Below are 23953 nucleotides of genomic sequence, written 5' to 3'. Positions count from 1 at the left end.
CTTTTAGGGGGTTCATTTTCCAAAAGAATGCTTTAATTCTGAAAAATAAAGTTGGTCCCACACAAAACTCACTCAATGTCTTTTAATATTATTTCTTAGATATGTAGGCTACATAGAAAATGCATGAATATTAACTGAGATACCCCATTATGTTGTGAACAGTAGGCCTACGTGTTCTGTTGGCAAAATCTATGTCTATGTCTGACCTGGGCTGGCACATGTTCAGGATAAAAAAAAACGTGTGCGTGCACGAGCATTACGGTCACGTGCAAAGTGTCCCGGTTTTAGGTCCGGGAAATCTGGTCACCCTATACCAACAACAGCAAATAATCTAAATGTCCAACTACAGCTAAATGTCCAACTACCGCTAAGTCTCCAACTACCGCTGAATCTCCAACCACTAACAACAAACCCACGAATATGAGATGGGAATTGGGACATCTTATAGTCGAAGCGTCCCGCCAAAAGTGAACGAACTAACCACTTTGCGAAGCATTTGATTCAAATGAGGCTTCGGACGTCACCAGTGACGTCATTTCGGCAAAACGATACAAGCCTCGATACACACTCCATCTGGAAGTGCTTCACTTTCGCGACACAAGCTTCGAAGCCTCGGTGTCATTTGTAACATCACTACAAGCTAGCCAACATAGTTATCACAATAACATTACAAAGAAGCCGATGCGAGAGCACTTATTACTAGCATCAATGTCCAAGCGTGTTATAACAAGCTTGCTAAAATCGCTAACGAGATGACTTCCTAGCGGCTAAACTTAGCGAAACCTGTTGAAATTTGCTTACTTTGTTTATGACAAACTAGCGAGTCAACAACTTTCCTAACACAGTCAAACATCAAGCAATGGCATCACAGGACAGCAAATACGTTACTGAGTAGTCCAGTAGAAAGTAGCCCCCTTCCTGGCGGCTCCAGAAACTCCATAGTGTTACTTTAATAAAGGACCTGCCTTGATGAAAACACCCTTTTTGTGCCTCTTGGAATGTTGGGACAGTACATATAACAAAACATTCTCAATGCATTTTCTTTTTCATTCATATAAGGGTGAGTAGTTTACACCAGCTCTGAATCTAGCTGCTGTGCATCTTCTGAGGTGAAGGACTCCTAACGTCCTGTAAATGTCTATAAGTCAGAAGCATGAAGCCTATATCACTATCAGACATACATACATTTTTTTGCATAAAAGAGGTTGGCTCAACCCCTTTACAGCTGTATGAGTTGTAAATGATGTCCCTATCTCATTATTTTATTCACCTTAATAATCTCTGAAGTGCATGTAACATTGACCCTAATAAGTGGGATATTTGCATGGTGACTCACCAAGAACATTGAGCCTGTATTCAGAAACAGTCTTCCTCCCATCACCATTTATCTCTCCTTTGTAGAGTCCGCTGTCATCCTTCTGCGGGTTTGTCAGCTCCAGACAGAAGGTGGTGCAATCAAACTCTACTCTGCCCTTATAAGGGTCTGTAATTCTTAGCTGGTGAAGTTTATCATGATGTGGATAATATCTAACAACATCACATGATTGATTAAAAACCCAGACTGCATCATCTGTATCCATGTTGTTATGCCTCTGCATGATCAGGGTGACAGAGTTTCCCTCTAGAGCAAACACAGACTCTGGGGCACTGGCCACTGTGGAGACAGAATGGTAACAGTGTGCTATAAGTGTCTCATTGTGAGAGAGGGTTCAACTTCAGCAGTGTGAAATTAATTATGAATAAAACATTTTTATGAAGTCTGCACATTATATAACATATTTGAATTTCTTTAACTATTTAGCATTTTTATTTTATTTTATTTTATTTGAGTCACTGTGTCAGATCACTTTGAGTATACTGCTGACACTGATGTTGCAGCAGATACGTACCTGTGTGAAGGATGGCAGCAAGGAGAGACAAAGTCCATTTTGGATCCATTTCTGTCCCTTCAACAAGCCTCTTTCTCCCTGTCAAGACAAAGACAAACTGATGAAGCCAGTGACAATAAGTAGGTCATTGCAATTATAGGACAGGCGATAGGTCGCCATAGGAACTAGCAGCACGTGTGACATGACGTTTTGATATGTCACATGTAGGTCTGGGCAATATATGCAATTCATTTGATTGATTCGAGGTTTTGTGTGTGAATGATAAGAGAAATCTGGGTTGGTGCTTCCTCTGTTGTTACTCAAACGTTTCAAAATATCACACGTAGGGCTGGGTGATATATGGAATTCATTTTCAATATTTTTGTTTTTGATTGATGTGAAAAATGCCTAAATCACAAAAGCGAGATAAGTGCTTAATTTGCTGTAACACAAATGCCAGCACATCTCTGGAGTTACCATAGAGTTAAGCCAGCAGAGGCATGTCTCTGGAGTTACCATAGAGTTACGACAGTACCAGCACATCTCTAGAGTTACCATAGAGTTACGACAGCACCAGCACATCTCTGGAGTTACCATAGAGTTACGACAGTACCAGCACATCTCTAGAGTTACCATAGAGTTACGACAGCACCAGCACATCTCTGGAGTTACCATAGAGTTACGACAGTACCAGCGCGTCTCTGGAGTTACCATAGAGTTACAACTGTAACATTATCAGTAGACTACATTTATTCCTGTTATGTCAGTCACTGAACAATTCTATTGGTCTGTTATTGACTGGGTCCTTTATTAGACATGTTGGAGTGGTCGCTGTGGTGGTGCATTGTCACCGTTTTACAAATGGCTGACCCTGGATTCGATCAAGACAAGTCTTTCAAAGACAGTAATTCAATGGGAAACAGTTCAGGACAACAGGCAAAAATCTAAATCCAAACCCACAGGTAGAGTTTGTAGTAGTTAGGAAAGCAGTCAGACACAGGCAGACAATCCAAAATCCGTAAGGCCACAACACAGTGAGGTCTGGTTAGTACCAAGTATGAAAAGAACTGCAGCCTCTATGTAAAGATCTAGCCGTACAGCCAAAATCAAAACTGAAACCATCTTCATGATGGTTCACATAAAAGATTGTATTATGTTACATCCTCATTAGGCTAGATTTATGATACTTTATTATGTTATATGTGACAGAGCTGTATTTATTATGACCAGATAGAGTGCCATTGCCACCTACTGACTTTTCTTGGTATTAAAATCATGAATCGTTCTCTGAACTCAAGATTTACTTCTTTGGCCATATCACCCAGCCCTAGTCACAAGCAGGCTCTGTGAGAATGATGAGATGGCAGCTATATATAAACACAGATCAGACCTTTAACATCTATTTTCTTATACCTGATTCATAATTGGGATATACTGAAGCCTATTTTTATTTCTGATGTAATCACGTCTGCATTAAAGAAAGTCATTACATCTATATCTAGGATTTAAGGTGAGTTGTGACAGCTCCCTGTGCATAGCAAATTATATTTTACAATATGCTACACAACTTATTATGTGAGACCGTTGCAAATGATTCAGAATGTGGGAGCATGTTTGGTCTTTGATCAAGAGGACACATGTTACTCCTCTGTTGGTCACCCTTCACTGGCTCCTCAACGTTTCTCAGTGTGGGGCACAGACAGAGACGTGACGGGTGGGTCGCGAATGGACGCGATGAACGGGAGATTATTTTTTACCCCTGATCTGTGGCAATGCTTTCCTTTATTGACAATATATTTTGATTGACGTCGGGGTATTATAGGAGCGGGAACATTTTGCTAACTTTCCCGGAGCATGAAAGTGTAGTTAGGGCCGTGTTCTGATCCCACTACGTGTGTTACACGTCCTGTTTGTTAACGTAGTTCAACAGTCAGCCAAACTCGATTTCACAAGCCAGTTAGCGAGCGCCTTGCTCCTTTATTGACGTCAGGTGAAAACTTATGAGTGAAACGGAAAATACTTAGAAGGTACGTATCTTAACTAAACACAGCAAGTTACTATAAGATTCATTACACCAAGAATCAGAGCAACAACAGATTACAGCACAGCTGGATAAGTGCTTACGTTAGCCACCAACGGAGTTGTGAATGAATGGTGTGCTAACGGTCACATTAGAACGTAACTTAAATGACTAATAATTACATTTACCTTTTCAACGAACTAACACAGTTAATAGAAATTAAACATCGGTCACTTAAACATATTTATCACAGTGTGAGACAGCGAAAAAACGTAGTCATTGTTTTCGAGGGTGCGAGACAAAGCATCATTTAATAGAGGCTTACTAGATATGTGCGTTACTATATGTCAGTTTGTTCCCTATCCCACGAGACGACAATGATGTCAAAGTAAAAGTCCGTCAACAGAAAGAAATACAATACTGTGTGCGTGCAGGGATAGATTACCGAATGGCCCATGAGCTCACGGGAGCCCTAAACCAGAGCCTCTGCGTGAAGTCGCTTTGCTTGCTGTCAATTGTTTTTAGACTTTGTATTTGTTAATATCAGAGGTGGCTTAAATGTATCTTATTTGTGGTTGGAAGTGGTGTATTTTGTTACACGTCCTGACCCATGGTTTCATAATCCGTCCATGTCCATAACAACTACAACATGAAACATGAAATCACTCCAAGCAATATACATTTGCTGACCTAAATAACATGCTATTTGTTATTACTTGAGGTTATTTCAATAATTGACCATTTTAAGCTTGGCCTACCATTTTATGGGAGCGATGAGGTACAGGTGGGGCTTGAAAAGGCCCCCTTGTTCAAAGTGGGGAATGACAGAAAAAGTTTGAGAACCACTGGTGTAGGCTAATAACTAGTGGGAATGTCCCACCTCCTAGTTGAGAGCTTGGAGCATTCAAAAACCTCCCACTTTCCTACTCGTCAATCCACGTGTAAAAATGCACAATTTCTTCAGCTAAGGGTCTAACATTGCAACTGTTCAGGTGCAGCTGTTGTGATTTAACTCTCAAAGTTCAAATAGGATGGGCTAAAATGTGCCCTCAATATGCAGAAGCCCTGTTAGATGAGGTATTTTGCACACTGGGGGCCTCATTTACTAACATTGCGACCGCAGCTTAATCTGCGCCTTTGCCAAACCGCAAATAACGCACGGTATTTTGCATCCTATTTATCAAACAAGAACCCTCGTCGCGTAATCTGCGCCTAACACCGCCCATTAGTGTTATTTAGCGCTCCGCGAAAATAGGGAAGAAAGAGCCTGTGTGTTCCACCGTGGATGATGAGCTAAAATTAGAATTAGAGCTTTTGGTTCACGAGGTTACAGCAAACTAACCCAGGTAAATATAGAAACTCATAAATATTTCTCCGTTTAGCCCTTCCGTCCACATTAAAAGTTGTGATCACTTTGAATTCAAGACTGTCTTTTATTGGTGAGCTGATTTGGGGAAATTAAACTTTTCAGCGAACATTGAGTGTCTGGGTTGCTATGGTTACCCCTCAGGGTGCCTGTGCAGCTTCATATTAACGAGTTTATGTTCACAAGAAAGTTCATATTCACACATATTAACATGAGTTAATCACACACAGGCAACTGCAAAATGTTACGATGGGTCTCTAAACTAGAGATAGCTAGGATAGTTAATATCCAGGTTAACTGCTCCATAGCATCCCGTTAAATAGTCTGGTAGGAATACACGACACCCATTACTTTAAAACGGCGTATTCCAACACTGAAAACCATGCTTTTCAAAGATACTGTAAGTAGACGATGGGTTGACTCAAAAACGATCCGCATACGGATGTAATTCTAGAATGTTGATTGGTTAAGAGTAGTTACCAGGCAGGAACGGAAAACACCATTTATTTGATTGGCTAATACCAGGACCTCTACTTTTCCCGCTGAGCTGCAACGTCGTTTGCCTGACATTTAATGTGGTGTCCCGTTTAACGTTGCTGTTCAACATTAATAGCAACTGAATAACACGTGTGTTAGGTGTAATATGTAGCGTTAAATAACATAAACTGAGAGTGATTGATAAAGGATATATGTTACACATCACAAACCCACATAATCGATGGGTTTTTTGTGTGAAAGTTATTTAATTGATTAGCTTAAATTACAGTATCTTACATAGGCTGACATGGCTACGATAGCTAACTAGCTACTGTACTGTGTTTGGTTAGCTCAAGCTAGCACTCTTACAAACACACATACATACACAATCGATAGGTTTTTGTAAAAAATAGTTCATTGGTTAGCTTAAATGACAGTCATGCTGACTAAGTTTGGAAGACTTGAAAACTTCAAGACCTGAAGATGAAGACCTGAAGACAAAAGATCCTTTTTTGAAGACAAAAGCCTCTGTTGAAGTTACCTAAACTTCATCAGCAGATTACATATCCCCATCCAGCTAAGGTAAGTTGATTTACTTGCATTACAAATAACCTCAGGTAAGGTTACAAGTCGCCAACAGCGAGCCTTCCCTTTAGTAGTGCTATATACTTAGTTACCATGCTATTAAATAGAGGACCTTCACTTTTAATTTCGTGACATTTTTCTTACAAGTAATGTTAGCCCACAGTAGTATAGCCTGCTGTCAAACGCTTCTGGTCAGTGCGCATGGATGACATTTGGCACGAATCAGTCACGTTAAATGCAGCGATCAGGGATTTAAATCTCCCGGGGCTATTGCAATAGTTTCGATGTTTTTGCTCTTTTTTCACGATGTGTTAATGACATTGTACATTGTAGCATAGCCTGCTGTCAAACGGCTGTGGGCAGTGCCTTACCTTACCTGAGGGAAAATAAAGCGCTAAGTTGCGCTGCGCGCCAAAACTTTATGGATGACATTTAGCACGTTAAATGCAGCGATCAGGGATTTAAATCTCATGTTTTTATATACATGTACATGTACATTTACATACATATACATGAACATTTACAGACTTTCTATGTGTTCACAAAACTAATGCGGTCATGTTCTCTCTCCCTCTTCTCGTTTGTGACAGTGTGCTACGTTGTGTTTTGTGTGTTTGTGAAGTGTAAGTGACATATTGTGTTTTATTTAGACATCCTTGAGAGATGGAGAGTTTTGCACGTCTGGACGCTATATTTTATTACCTTGCAAATGGTTCCCACCAACTAGGGAGTAGTAGGATACAGATGTCTTCTGTCGGTAGAGCAGCAAAGCAGTATGTGTTAGATATGGGTAAGTTGTACTATGTTAATTCTGGTTGTACGTACTCCTGAGGAGAGGGACAGGGTACTGTATGAGTGCCATGACAGTGCAGCCACTGGAGAGCACCCTGGTGTACAGAAGACTGCACAGAAGGCAGTGCAGAATTTTTATTGGCTGACTTTGAAAAAGGATGTAGAGGATTGGGTTGGTTCCTGTGAGCCATGTCAGAGGCATGACAGAATTAAGACTGTAGCAGCTACGCTACACCCTATTAAGGTCCAGGGTCCCTGGCAGGTCATGGGAGTTGATTTAATTGGGCCGCTCAAAATGACATCCAAGGGTTACACCCATATCATAAGTTTTACTGATTTGTTCTCCAAGTGGCTCATGGCTAGGCCTCTGAGAGGCAAGAACGGTCCAGGGGTAGGACTTATGGTGACACAAACTGTTTTGGCACGGGGTGGTGTCAAAAAGATTATCACTGATATGGGAAGAGAGTTTGTTAATGACTGTAACAAAGCTCTTTTTGAAACCTTTGGGATAGAGCATGCTGTAACTTCAGCCTACCACCCGCAGAGCAATGGGCAAGATGAGCGCTCAAACCAGAACATTAAGCGCCATCTTGCAAAGTACTGTAATGAGGAGCAGAATGACTGGGACGTCTATCTGCAACACGCTGTTTATTCGATAAACACCTCGAAGCAGCGTTCCACAAAGGTAAGCCCATATTTTGCAATTTATCGGGTTCATCCCGGCAGCAGCGCCGATCCAAATGTAGATGACTGAGATCGCGAACAGTGAAGAGACGCTGCAGAGGAGGGCAGACTCACTTGCCAAAGTTCATGCCAAGGTTCAGGAGAACATTGCAATTGCCCAGGGTAGACAGAAATTGCAGTTTGAAACCCAGCAGAGGCGTAATGTTAAATGCTTTGATGTCAAGGAGGGCGATGAGGTCCTCGTGGCAGAACAAGAAAGCGGTGAAGTTAGGAAATGCGATGAATGAACGTTGGGCTGGACCATTTAAGGTGGAGTCCATGACAGCCAAAGGAGTGTCCAGATTGGTTGACAGTGAGGGTCTTTCAAAGCGAAGTCAGATGGTGAATGTTCGTTTTGCCATTTGAAGCCATATGTTCGTCGAACAGACACGCCCAAAGATGTCGGCATCGCTTCTGATGTCCAGGAATTGAGTGTATTGTGCGACATCTCGATGGAAGCTGTAGGTGCTGAATGTAGGTATTTCTTCATTTATATATCTCCACATATGTACTGTCATGTCAAGTTCAATATACAGTGTTGAATGTGTTTCAGGTTCCTTTTTCCTAAAAGGTGCAGATGTTGATCACACACACAGCAAGACAGCAGACACAGGTGAGGGCACAACCTTGTACAGAGAACAAACATATTTGTACATACATAGATGTATATGTATAGTAGATGCTGAATGGTTTGTGTTTGCGTGTGTGTTTTTCCCAATTTCAGATATTCCTACTGTCTCCATAAGTTCAGAGGACGAGGTACATTTTCTAAAATGTATTAGTGTTCGTTTCAATGTATTAGTTTCTTCTGCTTTCTTCTTTTGATCTGTTGGTTATTTAACTCATTCACTGTTTTTCTGCAAAGGTAAAATGGTCTATAGTCTACCATGGTGAACCATCTTTTCCATTTAAAAAGTAGTTTGGGGTGGACATTATGTGTAACTTCTGTACACATGCTTCCAATCCATCAGGTACTGACGCAACAGATCCGCAATGATGTGGACATCATTGCAGATTGGAAGTTGTCGTGCCACGTTTCGCGACTTAGACAGTCTGGCAGGCCCAGAGTTCAACTGGCTGACCGATGATGTAAGTAAAACTTAGAAATACATTTTTATTTTACTTTTTTCCTATCATGTTGTCATCAAATTTCTTTTTCTTTCTTGTAGATTGTGAATACGAGCGTTGCAGTGATTGCTGCAGATCACAAACAACGTTCCACTGTAAGTAGTTTCTATTTTCTCTCTAGTCTGACAACCTACCAGTATCTGTTATTGTTTTGTAGAAGTTTACTCTGTTTTTTTTTTGTCTTCACAGGACAAAGCAGTGTTCCACGCCCTTACCACAGACGCATACACGTTGTGGTGTCGTGACTGGACAGCACATAGTTGTGTTACGGAAAGAACTTTAAGCTGTATCAATGGCATTAAGCCAGATGGCGTGGTGCTACTGCTCCGTCTCGTAGGTCTGCGTTAAAATAAAGCTTTACAGGTTTGGTCAGCGGACACCTGGGGTTAAATGCGTTGTACTGTAGCTTTACAGGTTCGGTCAGCGGACACCTGGGGTTAAATGCGTTGTACTGTAGCTTTACAGGTTCGGTTAGATAAGGTGAAGTTGTGCCCTGCTGCTGGCGTTCCCTAGTCAATGCCAGTCACTTGGAGTTAGACGTGCCTTGCTTCTGTCACCGGTCACATGGGTTAGACTTTGTCTTACAGGTGTGGTTAGCGCACACCTGGGGTTAGAAAGATGTGCCTTGTTTTTACTGTCTTACAGGTGTGGTCAGCGAGCAGTGCGTGCGTTGCGCTTGTAGGAAGTCCTTTACGGTTCCCAAGTGCGGCGTGCAATCTGTCAGCGCACACCTGGGGTTAGACGTGCGTCACAGGTTGTATTTACTGTTTTTTGTAAGGGGACAGGTAAGTTTGGTTGTCTCTCCATTTTCCCCTTTAAATGTATGTTATATGTATACCATGTTCCCTGTGAAGTTTGTATGTCTGTCACACATGTCTGTTATACACATTTGTTATTTAAAAGTATCTAAGCATCCTTTTCTTTTTCATTAACCTTGTGTGGAGGCTATCCTAAACAGGTCTTGCTTTGAATGGTGTTAGTAATCATGTTTTTAAAACAAGTATATGCTTTGCAGTATATTTCCACAGGTCTACTGAATGGAACACATCAAGACTCAATGAATTTAAACTGACCACAGCATACAAGACACTGCACCTGAAGACAGGCACCTATCTCCCTGCAATCACCCGACACTGAATGTCTTGCATCAAATTAAAAAAAAACAAACACTGTCATAGTTTTTTCAATGTTTGCTATTGAATTGTATTTAAATTCGTTCAGATGTTGTTTATCATGTGTGTGCATATACATCTGCACCTTAGTGTAATTACTGCACTTGGTTTGGAAAATGTATTTATTGCTAGCTCTACTGATGGCTGTAAAGTACTCAGCTGTCAGTCAAAGTTCAGAGCAGTTATGTGTCACTGTCAAGATTATGTCACTGAATAAATAGATTGGTTTCAAAGACGTTAATTGGGAACCTTTTTTAGAACCTAGTTTCTATCACCAATGTTTTCTATACCTCCGTAAAACTGTTGACTGTTTGTAACTAACATTACAAACAAATTGCAAGGAAGGTTGCTCTTTTCTTCGCAAACATATTTTTTGTTTGCCATTCTCGGAAACTAATTTCAATAACCTGTAGTATGCATAGGAGTTCAGGGGGCTTAGCATTTCTAGGTTGCTGCATTGATGTGCTATATTGTTTTGGATATATTTTGCATTTGTGCATAGTGTTACAGACAGTTAGTGTAGCAACTTCGTGACATGAGGAGTAGACGTTCAAGGTAAGAGACGTGTTTATTAATTAATTAAACCGATGCGACCAAGATACGATGTCAACAGGTTGACTACCAGGCTAAGCTAACGCATCGTTTAGCTACGTTAGCTTGCTTCTATGTATTTTCCACGGTTGAAAAGTTCAAGTGAACAAGTCGGTTGTTTGTTTAGCCGTATGACTTCGTAAAAATTCGGTTAACAAAACAGCTGTGTATTAAAACGTATAACTTCACAGAATTAAAATAAAAAAAATAAAACGATCGTTTAAAAGTCAGGCAAACGACGTTGAAGCTCAGCGAAAAAATAGAGGTCCTGCTATTAGCCAGTTCCTGCCTGGTAACTAATCTTAACCAATCAACATTCTAGAATTACATCCGTATGCGGATCGTTTTTGAGTCAACCCATCGTCTACTTTGTCCTTGAAAAAGACGCATAGCCTTACTGCCCATAGTTGCACACTGGATGCGGTGCGGCTGTGTTACCTGTTTATTCATTGATTTTCACTGAGCCGCGCTGCAGATGCCAGTCATGTAGTAGTTGTGGAGATTTGAAAACTGTAGTTGTAGGTTGCCATGGCACTGGGGGTAGCTTGCGCTTGAGAGGCTATAACATCAAAATAAACATGGAAGGTGAAATGAATATGCTGCTCTGTCTCTACAATTTACTTACCGGTAGTTTGGTTAGTGTGCTTCGAGTACAAGTACTTTTCCTGAATACATACGCGTTACTCCTACGCAGAAGGTGTGCACTGTACTCGGTGTGCTTGAACTATGAAATACCGTTTAAACCATACAATGAACGGCGATTCTGGGTAAGACGTGGCCGAACTTTTCCCGAACAGCTAGCTGGTGGTACAGTTTGTAATTCTATTTGTTTGTATGCCTATATTAAATGATATATCAAATATAAACATTTTTCTAATTTCTCGCAGGCACATAGTTTTAATTTAGCAGCTGATATGTCATGCTAAAACACGTTGTTTCGTTACTAATACATAATTAGGCGCACTTTACGCATCTCCTCCCATCTCTTTGCGACGGACACACTTTCCCACACCCACTTCCTAGCAGCGGTAATCTGCGCTTTTACTCAGGTGCGCCTCCTTTGGAAATAGGGTTTTATGTCTTTACCCGCTATTTTACGCCTGAAATGGGCGCAATCCTGTTAGTAAATGAGGCCCTGGGTGCGTGACGTGAGCATTGTGGTAGGCTACTGGTTGTGAGACAAGTGTATTCACACCACCTGCGTTTCGGCTGCCGCGCTGCTACTGCAAGCACGATCTTTCTGCATTGAGTTTACCTTTGATACACAATCAGGTATCATCCATCGTTGATGAGTGGTCCGAACAGTTAAAACCATAAAGCTGACCAGTTGTGACGGCTTGCTCAAATTTAACGGGTCCCAATTCACTTTGAATAGAGTGACCTAATCTGTTGCCGAACTGAATTGTGCTTCCGTTGCGTCGCTTGCGTTTATAAACCCTTGAATATAAAAACTACTAAGTGAAATCGGTTGAGAAATGTAAACGCTATAGTGCTTTTTATTCAGAAAATCCGCAGCTCCACCTTTTACTTGCGTTTGTTTACAGGTCAGTCTTCACCTCTCCAATATGGCGGCGACGTTGACGTACGATCCAAAGGCCAATGCGGCGTCTATGTATATATGTCTATGGGCGCCAAAACCAGAAATCAGTGACGTGACTTGTATTTCCCGCGTTCAAAGCGAGGGAGAGAGAGCACAATGGGGAACTAACTTATCGATATAATGTAAAAGCCTACATTTGGTTTCTATATAGTGAACATGTACCCTCCACTTTCCCCTTTAATAATATGTAATTGCTAAAATGGTTCAAAATGAAGCCCACACATCTAAGCTACTGTGATAAGTGTCAGTTTATATTATGTTGTTGTTATGATGTCAATATGACTATTAAAACATCTTTGTACGGTCTATTTTTACTAAGAACTGTTTTCCTCACGTGGAAAATAGGCTCCACAACTACTACATGACTGGCATCTGCAGCGCGGCTCAGTGAAAATCAATGAATAAACAGGTAACACAGCCGCACCGCATCCAGTGTGCAACTATGGGCAGTAAGGCTATGCGTCTTTTTCAAGGACAAAGCCTCATTCTAATTCAACAGCTATAATAGAAATAATGTAATAACCGACCAACATACTCACCAAGTTAGTGCAGCTGGATTTGCCGCTCTTCTCCTCCTCGATCTAATAAGACATTTGTCACATACGTCACTAGAACAGGGAAGCAGCCTAACCAATGACATTTACTTTCACTTTTGTCATGATATGTATAAATACAGATAATGTGTAAGCCACTAGAGGCGCTGTTGTTGAATAAACTACCACAAGATGGCTGCAACATCTGGCTGAGTTAGTTGTCTGTTTACTTTATATCAACAACGTAACATGGTGTCAGAAGTAAAAGGAAAAAAACTAACATCGGTATTGCAAACATGGAAGGACTGCTTATGGCAAACAATGTAAGAACTGCGAGAAAATGAACCACTTTGCCAAGGTGAGTAGGTCGAAGACAGTGTACTCAGTAGATGATGACGACACAGATCAACAAGCAAGTCTGTTCGTTGGTGTTGTGCATGCAAAGACACAGAGACAGACAGATGAATGGACTGTTGAATTAAAATTGGAGCACAAACAGGTCAAATTCAAACTCGATACTGGTGCACAAGCCAATGTAATTCCTTACAGTCTACTGCAAAGAAAAGGGAAAAATAACTTTCAACGTACACTGGAGACAAATACCAGTGAAAGGAAAGTGTAACTGGAGTGTGAAATACAAAAAGAAAGCATTCACTCTGGAATTCATTGTTGTAAAATCAGATGCCAAACCAATACTTGGGATTCAGGCATGTGAAGAAATGGGGCTCATCAAGAGAGTGATGGCACTGAATAAAAGTGACAAAATGGATATCTTCAAGGAGTATGCTGATGTGTTTGAGGGCCTAGGTTGCCTAGACTCTAGATGAAGGCGTGACACCAAAAGTGCACCCACCTAGGAAAATTCCTGTCACTTTGAGAGAAAAACTAAAAACAGAATTGAACAGAATGGAAACATTTTAAGTGATAGTAAAAATCGAAGAGCCCACTCAGTGGGTCAACCCCATTGTAATCGTTGAAAAGCCTAATGGAAAACTAAGAATCTGCTTAGATCCACGTGATCTTAACACAGCAGTAATGAGGGAACACTACCAGCTACCAACGGTTGAGGAAATAACTTGCAGCTCAGGGTTTTGGCAACTCAAACTAGACAAAGCTAGCACTCGCCTCAGTACATTCAACACTCCTTTTGGTCGCTATAGATTCCTCAGACTTCCATTTGGAATTAATTCTGCTCCTGAAGTGTTCCACAGGACAGTGAGACAGCTGTTTGAAGGAATCGAAGGTTTTGAGACATACATAGATGACCTCTTGATCTGGGGTGAGACAAAAGAGCTGCATGACTGCAGATTGAGACAAGTGCTGGAGATAGCAAGAGACAAGAATTTCAAGCTGAATAAAGAAAAATGCAAGGTGGGCTTAGAGGAAATCAAATACCTGGGTCATATCTTCTCAAGACAGTTTGAAACTGTTGAGATATGTTCATTATGTACTCAGATGTATATGTAATGTAATGCTGTACTGTGGTATGTATATATGGTTACACCACAGGGTGGCGCTAGGGTACAGGCTATAAAGGCCGATTTGCCATCTGTTAGCTCTGACCGTGAGACTGATGTGTCAGAAGCCTGTTAAATAAATACGCCGAGAACGGCTAAAGGAGATGTACATTGCAGATGCATTATCCAGAGCTTACTTACCAGTGACCAGCTCACCGGATAAAGAAATTGAAGCTCAGGTGCACATGGTGATCTCCAATTTAAGAAATTAGAGGAATTCAGAAAGGAAACAACAAATTATGTGACACTGACTAAACTCATTGAGACTGTTCTAAATGGATGGCCAGAAACAAAGAGCCAAGCTGCACCAGAAATACGAGCGTATTGGAACTTCAGTGAAGAAATTTCAGTTGTGAATGGAGTTCTGTACAAAGGAGAACGACTCATCGTTCCGGCAGCAATGAGAGGAGAAATGTTAAAGCGCATCCATGAAAATCACTTGGGCATTGAAAGCTGCAGGCGGAGAGCAAGAGAAGTACTCTTTTGGCCTGGAACAGTGGTGAACAGTTGTGATGTGTGCAGGACACATCAGAAACGTCAGACTAAAGAGCCATTACAACCACACAGTGTTCCAGAAAGACCCTGGTAGAAGATAGGTGTTGACCTATTCACCTTTGGCCAGCAGGAGTATCTACTCGTAGTTGATGAAGTGCAACAGTCATCACCCATATGAAGTCACAATTCGCCAGACATGGAATTCCTGAAACAGTTATCTCAGACAACGGACCACAGTTCAGCTCTCGTGATTTCCAAGCCTTTGCAAAAGAGAGGGAGTTCATTCACAAAACGTCAACCCCCTACCATGCGCAGTCTAATGGAATGGCAGAAAGAGGAGTACAGACGGTCAAACTCATGCTTAAAAAAGCAAAAGCTGATGGAAAAGATCCGTATCTGTCTTTGCTGAGTACACCTCTGGAGGAGATCGAAGTGTCACCAGCCCAGCTGTTGATGGGTCGACGTATGAGAACAAGACTTCCGACGACATCACAGATGCTGCAACCCCAAATGGTCACAAGTACAGTACAACAGTTGTTCGAAGCAAGACAACAGAGCACTTCAGAAACTTGAGGTTGGCGACAATGTCAGAATATGGCTGGAAGGATTATGGAATTCAGCCCAGGTAACTGGACTTTCTGACCAGCCAAGATCATATGTCGTCCAGACACCTGAGGGACAGGTATATAGAAGAAACAGAAAGTTTCTGATGCAGTCCAAGGACCTGAATAACACACTAAAGGACACTGACAATCCACATGTGACTCAACAGGATGTGCGTGACCGCACAGAGAAAAAACATGAAGAAGTAATTCTAGTCCTACAGAGCTTTCAAGTCTCCCTGTTAAAAGAGCAAGTGGACGAATTGTCTCAAAGCCAAGAAGATTCATCGAGGAGTTCTAGGACATTTTTTCATGTTTGAGCAGTTGTTTAACTCAATGGACAATTTTGTCACAATGTTAAAAAAAAAAAAAAAAAAGGAAAATAAAGGGGATGTCATGATATGTATAAATACAGGTAATGTGTAAGCCACTAGAGACGCTGTTGTTGAATAAACTACCACAAGATGGCTGCAACATCTGGCTGAGTTAGTCTGTTTACTTTATATCAACAACGTAACAACTTTTAGGTGATTATATGGGATGAATGGACTTGTGTGTTTCAGATCACCACAACCATTGACCAGGAGGAGAGGAGTGTCCACCTGCTCTGTCACACATATCATGTCAACAGCAGTATTTTATTTTTATTTTTTATAAAAATGAGGAGGTTGCAATCGTTTTTCAATCAGATTTGCATGAGACCTGCTGAGACCTGAGTGGTTATTATTTCCTAATATGGGCGTGTCAGTAGTGGGCTCCTCTTCAGTGTTCATCTATCAGGGACCCCAAACATGTTCCCCTTATTTGGAAAATCACTTCTGGCAAGTTTGAAAAATGTCATGTCGTCATCTGTCACTTTATTCCACCCATAAACCAGTAATCACCTTTTTCTTAAGAAATAGTGAAAATAAAGACAGCTAAAGACAAGAAATGTAGACCGAATTAAATAGGCTACGTTCCCATTGAGGCAGATTTTCCGGAGGGGGTTTTCATATTTTTTCCAATTTGTTTTACTAGGGGCACGGAATGATTGAAACCAGCCCAGTACTGAGTTATACTTCCCCTTTTGTAAACATCAGAAAACAGCCCCCAACTTGATAACCGACTACAGGGCACTACATGGGATGCTCCGTCAGAGTGGAACTATAAACTATTTAAATAATTAATTTGATTCATAATTCATAAGTCATTTGATTCATATTCATGAAATGTAAATGATTCAATTATTTGTATTATAGCTCTAGAATTAGCATGAGGCTTTGTCATTGAAAAGGACATATAGGAATAGGCTGCTGAGAAAAGGCAAAGACATCAGAGCTCTGATCTGTATTTAGATATAACTGCCAGCACATCATTCTCACAGAGCATGCATGTGACTATGCGTTTTTTCAGGATTTTAATCCAGTTTTTTCTGTCTACGTGAACTGAAGACACGTCATGATTCAAAAATGGTTTTCTTTACTAAAACTATACGCCCGTTCCCTAGTATCTAGGTTGTGAAGACTAAACCTGCATACAGGTTTAGTCTTCACAACCAGCAATACCAACAAAAGTGAATAGGTGGCAATGGCACTCTTTAGACAGTAGACTATAAAGTTTCAGTATTGGTTTTGGCTGTAGCTACATCTTAACATAGGCAACAAGATGTTACAATCACCGTAATTCTAAATACAATATCATAAAACTAGACTAATGAGTATGTTACATAGCAAAATATCCACTGTGGACCATCATAACGACGGTTGTATTTATTTGGACTGTATTGCTGAATCTTAACATAAGCTAAGATGTTGATGAAATAAACGAAAAATTAGTCAAAATGTATTATAATTTTTTCGTGGACTCAATTTACCAGATTAATCAGACATAGCTCAGTTTCATGATGTTCATAGAATGAGATTTGATTTGCAACAACACACTCAATTGACACATCAGGAACACATGCAAAACAAAACAGTCAAATGACGTAGGTGCAGACGACAGAGGTAGCCTACTGTCAAAGTCGGCAGGCCTACAGTTTAGTTTTACAGCTGTCGAGTTTAACTAGACAGTAAGCCTAGGCTATATTTGTCCACATAGGGACAAACCATCAGTTTTGCGTGTTTGTGATGTGTAACCTTTGTCTTAGTGTGACTTTTCATTATTTGCCACTAGCGATTACAAATGTAAAGGCCAGGTATTTAGTAGACGCTTTCATCCAAAAGTGTGATTCGGTGGCTATTAATCTGATACAACATTGAAAACAGGCGACGGCTCTAACGTCTCTACGAAAGGATCCATTCAAACAGACCGACAGAATTGTTCAGTGACTGACATGACAGGACGAAACTTTGTCTACTGACAACGTCAATATCGTAACTCTATGCTCACTCAAAATAAGTGCTGGCGTTAGGGGTACAACAGAGGAAGCACCGACCCAGATTTTTCACATCATTCAGAAAATAAACCTCGAATGAATTCCATATTTTGCCCGGCCCTACGTGTGACATATCGAAACGTCATGTCACACGTGCTGCTAGTTCCTATGGGCGACCTATCGCCTGTCTCATATTTGTAGTTACCTACTTGTCACTGGCTTCCTCAGTTTGTCTTTGTCTTGACAGGGAGAAAGAGGCTTGTTGAAGGTACAGAAATGGATCCAAAATGGACTTTGTCTCTCTTTGCTGCCATCTTTCACACAGGTACGTATCAAGGTACTCAAAGTGATCTGACACAGTGACTCGAATACAATAAAATATAAATGATAAATAGTTAAATAATTATATATGTTTATAATGTGCAGACTTCATGAAAATGTTGTATTCGCAATTAATTTCACACTGCTAAAGTTGAACCCTCTCTCTCACATTGGGACACTTATAGCACACTGTTACCATTCTGTCTCCACAGTGGCCAGTGCCCCAGAGTCTGTGTTTGCTCTAGAGGGAAACTCTGTCACCCTGATCATGCAGAGGCAAACAAATATAAGTAAAGTAACACATATAGATAATGTAGTCTGGGATTTTAATCAACGATGTGATGTTATTAGATATTATCCAAATTATAATCAATCTGGGAAGCTAAGTATTCCAGACCGTTATAAGGGCAGAGTAGAGTTTGATCGCACCACCTTCTCTCTGGAGCTGAAAAACCTGCGGAAGAATGACAGCGGACTCTACAAAGGAGAGATACATGCTGACGGGAGGAAGGCTGCTGTTTCTGAATACAGGCTCAGTGTTCTTGGTGAGTCATCATGCAAACATCCCACTTATTAGAGTCAATGTTACATGCACTTCAGAGATTATTAAGGTGAATAAAATAAAATTTCTAATCTAATCTAATTCAGCTATAAAGGTGTGATTCGGTGGCTATTATACTAGAGATTCAGAGCTGGTGTAAACTTATCAACCTTCTATGAGTGAAAAAAAATGCATGGGGAATTTTTTTGTTATATACTTTTGTTACATGTACACATACGAATACATTTATGTTTAAATTAACTTCCGTAGAATTGCACTGTTAGCCCTATAAACAACCCAGGCAAGAATTTAAGTGTGTATTTCACTGATGTTGTTCATATGTGTACCTCATCACTTGCGCAGAAGTTTATATTTATATTCTAGACATTTCATTGCAAACTAGGCTACCGTGGACCAGAAATGAAGTAGGTTGGCTTGTTATTCAACTGCACAAACGCTACTGATGTGAAAGACAAAAGTGTGCCTGGTGAAAGGGTCTGTTTTTCTCCGGCGAATTCGTCAGATGCCCACGCTTGGTTCAAGTTAGCTTGTTCAGAATAACAGACTTGTGGAAGACGACTTAGCGAAAGATTGTGTTTATTCAGCCACTAGCCACGGTCAGTTCGACACAGCACGAGCATGCACGAGGCACGTCTTCTGGTAACAAGTTGATCTTCTTCCTCTAATACATTACAGAGAGTACAAACATTTATATTGTAGAATTAACATATGTGTGTAGGGGAGGGGATGGGTGTGTCTGGAGGTCAAAGGGGAAGTCTAGCTGGAGGGCCATATATTGTCATACCAGGTACCATTACTTCAGCCATCCTGTCATAGCTGTAGACAAAAGCCACCTAAAGTCTCTGGCTCCAAGACACACAAAAGCCAGGAACTAGGTCTGATGGCTCCTCAACATGGACAAAAGGCCAGGAGCCACCTTGATGGCTCTTGCCTGGTGCTATGCAAACTAACTTGTGGGGGTTGTTGAGATGTAGTTACATTGTGTCTGATATATGAAATCCACCGAAATCTAACACTGGGATGGTTCTGCTCTGCTGACGGGGGATATGTGTTTAAGCTATTAAATGGTGGTTGAGCTATATTACAATTTTTTGTTCAACATAACAAATCACTTAGGTGTTTGCTGCGTGTGCTATGAGTGTCTTAAACACTGTGTGTGTGCGTGTGTGTGTGTGTGTGTGTGTGTGTTTGCAGAGCAAGTAACAGCCCCTGTCTTGACTGTGGAGTCTGTCTCATCCAGTGGTGACCTCTGTAATGTGACAGTGACCTGTAGAGCTGGTGACCTCTCTCTAACCTCCACCTGTGACATCAGCACCTGCACACAGGAGGAACAGACTGCACCCTCCAGCCTTGCCATCTTTATTAAAGATGGTGTCATCATCTGCAACCATAGCAACCCAGTCAGCTGGCATCATGCTACAGTGGAATTGGAGACGCTGTGCCAAAGTACACAGCATAAGAAACATCACTTTAATCTTGGTGACAAGCAGACCCCTATATGGATCTATGTTACTGTTGCTTCAGGACTAGTACTACTCGTCCTCGTTGGTGGAGTTTTGTGTTTTCGAAAGCATTCAAAGAATCAAGGTACAATGCAGCATATGTTATCTGAGTAACACATTGTTTTCAGTGGTCTAATATCTGACAGCCAATGGTTCATCTTTTGAAAATATTTGATACATTTCTTTTTGATGTGCATGATCAATGCAGAGAGAGAGAGAGAAAGAGAGAGAGACACACAGAGAGATATAGTGAGAGAGAGAGAGACAGACAGAGAGAGAGAGAGGGAGGGAGGGAGAGAGAGAGAAAGAGAGAGAGAGAGAGAGACACACACACTAACTCCTTTTATGGTTAAACCACACACTGTTTCCTCCCTCTCACCAGTACTGTTTATTTCCAGCAGCCTGCCCTTCTGTAGTGTTTGCTTACTAATGATGTCTTGTGCTGACATGCATTTATTCACTAATTCTGGCCATCATTTTACAGCAGGTCGTTCTTCAAACGTTTATCAGTCAGTTGAGGTAAGTATGTTTTTATCACTCTTTTTAAAATCCACATTGATCAGTTACTCATTACACAAGTCATTGTGTGGTGTTGCTCCCTTTGGTCTGGGTTTTGTTTGTCTGTGTTCTCCCACGTGCCCTTTTCCACATAAATATACTCTCTACAAGAGCTTAGATGAAACATTGACTTCATGGTATGCTTGGCCTTAAACACCTCCTACTTTCATGGTATGCTTGGCCTTAATCACCTCCTGCTTTCATGGTTTGCTTGGCCTTAAACACCTCCTGCTTTCATGGTATGCTTGGCCTTAAACACCTCCTGCTTCCCCTCTGCGTTAGTAAATGTAAACCCAACTGATCTCTTATCCTCCATACCTTCCTCAGCACCTGATCCCCAACATCACCTCCTCTCCACTGTCATGAATAAGACCCATACAGGGGTGTCTGCATGGAGCTCATACTAAACCCCTGCCAGGCTGGGGTCTAGGCTGCTAAGTCAGATAACTTGTGAAACAACTGCTTTCTGCCGTGGTAAAAAGCAGATGTCCTGTATACTGGGACAAACTAAATTATACAGCCAGGTGTTTGTCGTCTCCCGAATCGGTTGTTGTTGCTGGTGAATTGACTTTTGTGTCTAAAATGCAGGAGTGAAAATGAACCATGGAATGCCTCATTTACATTTAGTCATTTAGCAGACACTTTTATCCAAAGCAACTTACAAGGATGTATACACATTTTACATTTACACTGATGGCACACGGCACATCAGGAGCAATTAGGGGTTCAGTGTCTTGCTCAAGGACGCTTCGACAGGGAATCGAACTAGCAACCTTCTGATTACTAGACGACTTCTCTACCTCCTGTACCACTGCCGCCTCACACATTGTGGGTGTCATTTCTGTAAACAAACCCTGAAAAACTGGTCTAGTTCCTTTGTAAAAGCTTGTTGGAAGGGTTCCTTTTTATGTGTCATTGTCTTAATAGACCATTTCCTGTTTCTACTTGCTTCCTCTAGAATGTACTGGTCCTGAGTCCAGTGAATGGTCCCTCCCCCATCTACTCCAAGGTCCAGTCCCATACCGGCCCCAACACAGACCTGGAGAATCCACAGCCTGAGCACGTCTACTCATTAGTGCCATAGACAGACCCAGTTTGTTTTTTGTACAATCTCTTAAAAGACAGAGGTGACTAAACAGGGTGTTAAATATTTATACTTTACATACCCTGTATTATAAGGCTTGAGAATCTAAACATGAGAATGCCAGATGAACACATCTCTGCTGAACAAATATATTGCACATATTTCTGTGTGTCCAAATGTCTCTTGTATTGTGATTTTGTACTGAATATGCATTTGTTTGTATTCTGCTCAAGAGCTGAAGGAGCTTAGCTAGTCCTGAAATGCAAACTAATATTCATTCATCCAATGTCTGGCATGTATGGAATGGGTTTCAAATAACACAGGCAACTCTGAGAGAGTGAAGCAGGACACATTTCATGCACTGAGGTGAAGTGACCCTTGTGTCATTGTGAGTAATATCATGGTTGTCTTCTGGTCTGAGGTGTGATGTGATCTGGTTTAGACAAGTGAGCAAATATGTACTGTTTAAAGTGCTTTAATATTGAAGTTTTCAGATTTCTTCAGTTCCACTACCACCAGTGATTTGTTTCTATGCGACAAAATGTCCTGAAGGAAACAAATGCTTTTTCAATGTAAGCTAATTCTCATTTTGGTGCAACGATACCAGTCTTGTTCCCAAAATGAGAATATCTACACATTTTATATGCTTGTATTGCATGCATTTTACATGTTACCAGACTTGTTTTATAATAGAATGATTGTAATACAAACACAAGCAATGCAGATTGTAATACAATAAGATATTCTATATGACAACGTCCTATAGACCCTTAAGAGAAAACAATTTTGTGTGTGTGTATGTGTTTGTTTATTTGTTAATTATTTTCTGTCATCCCTCCCCTCTCCTTCTTGTACTCTCCCAGACTGGCCTCAGGCAGTTGAGCTGGGTTCTGCTCAAGGTTTCCTCCTATTAAAAGGGAGTTTTCCTTTCAACCACTGCATGTGTGCTTGCTCTAGGGGGGCTCAGGCCAGGGGCTGTGTTAAGTGTTATCAAGGGATACACTTGTTAATGGAGATATGTCAATAAATTAATTTTATCGAATGCCCGTTTCAGTGTGGTAATTCAGTTACATTTGATACATATTGTCCTGAATGGCAGAGATTCAGGCCTTGTGGATGAGAGAAGACACATGTGAGCAAGCAGCACTTGTTAAGTGATTTCTGACTCCACATGCAGGGAATGCAGATCAGGGACCAGAGGTGGAGGGAAACATTGGAATGAAGCACAGCTGTAAACAAATGCACACAGAGAGACTTACCTATCTTGGATCATGCTCCTGTTTTTTACAGCGACGGTCTAAGGCTGTATAGTATATGTACAAATGTATGTTAAAAATCAGTATTTCAACAATAACTAATTTTGAAATGGACAGTAGAGCTGTTATGCATCAAATATTCAGAATGTATGGAATGGGTTCACAAAAAGGACATGACTAACTGGACTCATTAGGTCATAAGTTTTCATTCTACAGTTCTAGTACCATTCTTGTGTGAAGCTAACATGGTTGTGTGTTCAGAAGGTTGCCGCTACCAGCGGTACCCAGCTGTGCACCCCCGTTGTGCAGGCCACGCACGATACTTGGGGACACAGAGAGATCACCCAATCCAGTGTTCCCAGAGTTAAGTGAGTAGCGCATGGGGTGCAAGTGCACAGAGGATGACCAGACTGTTTTTAGTTCCCCCAAGCCGGTTTCAAGGCTACCGCCTCTTATCTATTTAAACCAGACCCACCTCTGTCCAGTTGTTGGTCAAGAGAAGCTGGAGGAGAGCATCACCGCCAGGAGTTCGTATAGTAAGTATTTTCATCCTTGTTGTACATAATTGTTCATATTTGTATATCTTGTTATTTATATATTTTCTGTAGAAACCATGGTTCATCCTATTCACGTTCATCCTCTACACGGATCATTATGTTCTTACCGGACGACCTGTGGCCATTGGCGCCTATTAGAACAACACTCCCGTCATAGATATCATTTTGGGATCCAGTTACATATCCCCTCCTTTTCATTGTGGGCTATATTTTACATATGAGTTTCAAACTGTTATGGTAGTTATGCAAAGATGTTCAGTGTCAGAATGAAACTCAAAGTTTAACCCT

At 41.1% G+C, this 23953-nt stretch overlaps 2 long non-coding RNA genes across 2 annotated transcripts; one reads left to right on the top strand and one right to left on the bottom strand.

Moving 5' to 3' along the window:
• Positions 1 to 1593: 1593 nt before the first annotated feature.
• On the bottom strand, positions 1594 to 12902 carry LOC116219523. The gene is made up of 3 exons (XR_004163203.1): positions 12862 to 12902; positions 1890 to 1967; positions 1594 to 1654 (listed from the first exon to the last, which is right to left on the bottom strand). It is a non-coding gene; the product is annotated as an uncharacterized LOC116219523 (long non-coding RNA).
• A 6991-nt stretch (positions 12903 to 19893) lies between these two features.
• Positions 19894 to 22894, top strand: LOC116219527. Its single transcript, XR_004163208.1, has 3 exons — positions 19894 to 20295; positions 20695 to 20729; positions 21727 to 22894. It is a non-coding gene; the product is annotated as an uncharacterized LOC116219527 (long non-coding RNA).
• Positions 22895 to 23953: the final 1059 nt, after the last annotated feature.

The sequence above is a fragment of the Clupea harengus genome, chromosome 25 (genome assembly GCF_900700415.2).
Source record: "Clupea harengus chromosome 25, Ch_v2.0.2, whole genome shotgun sequence".
Classification (NCBI taxonomy): Eukaryota; Metazoa; Chordata; class Actinopteri; order Clupeiformes; family Clupeidae; genus Clupea; species Clupea harengus.
The sequence above is the reverse complement of the archived record's forward strand: the minus strand, read 5'-3'. Positions and strand labels throughout refer to the sequence as shown.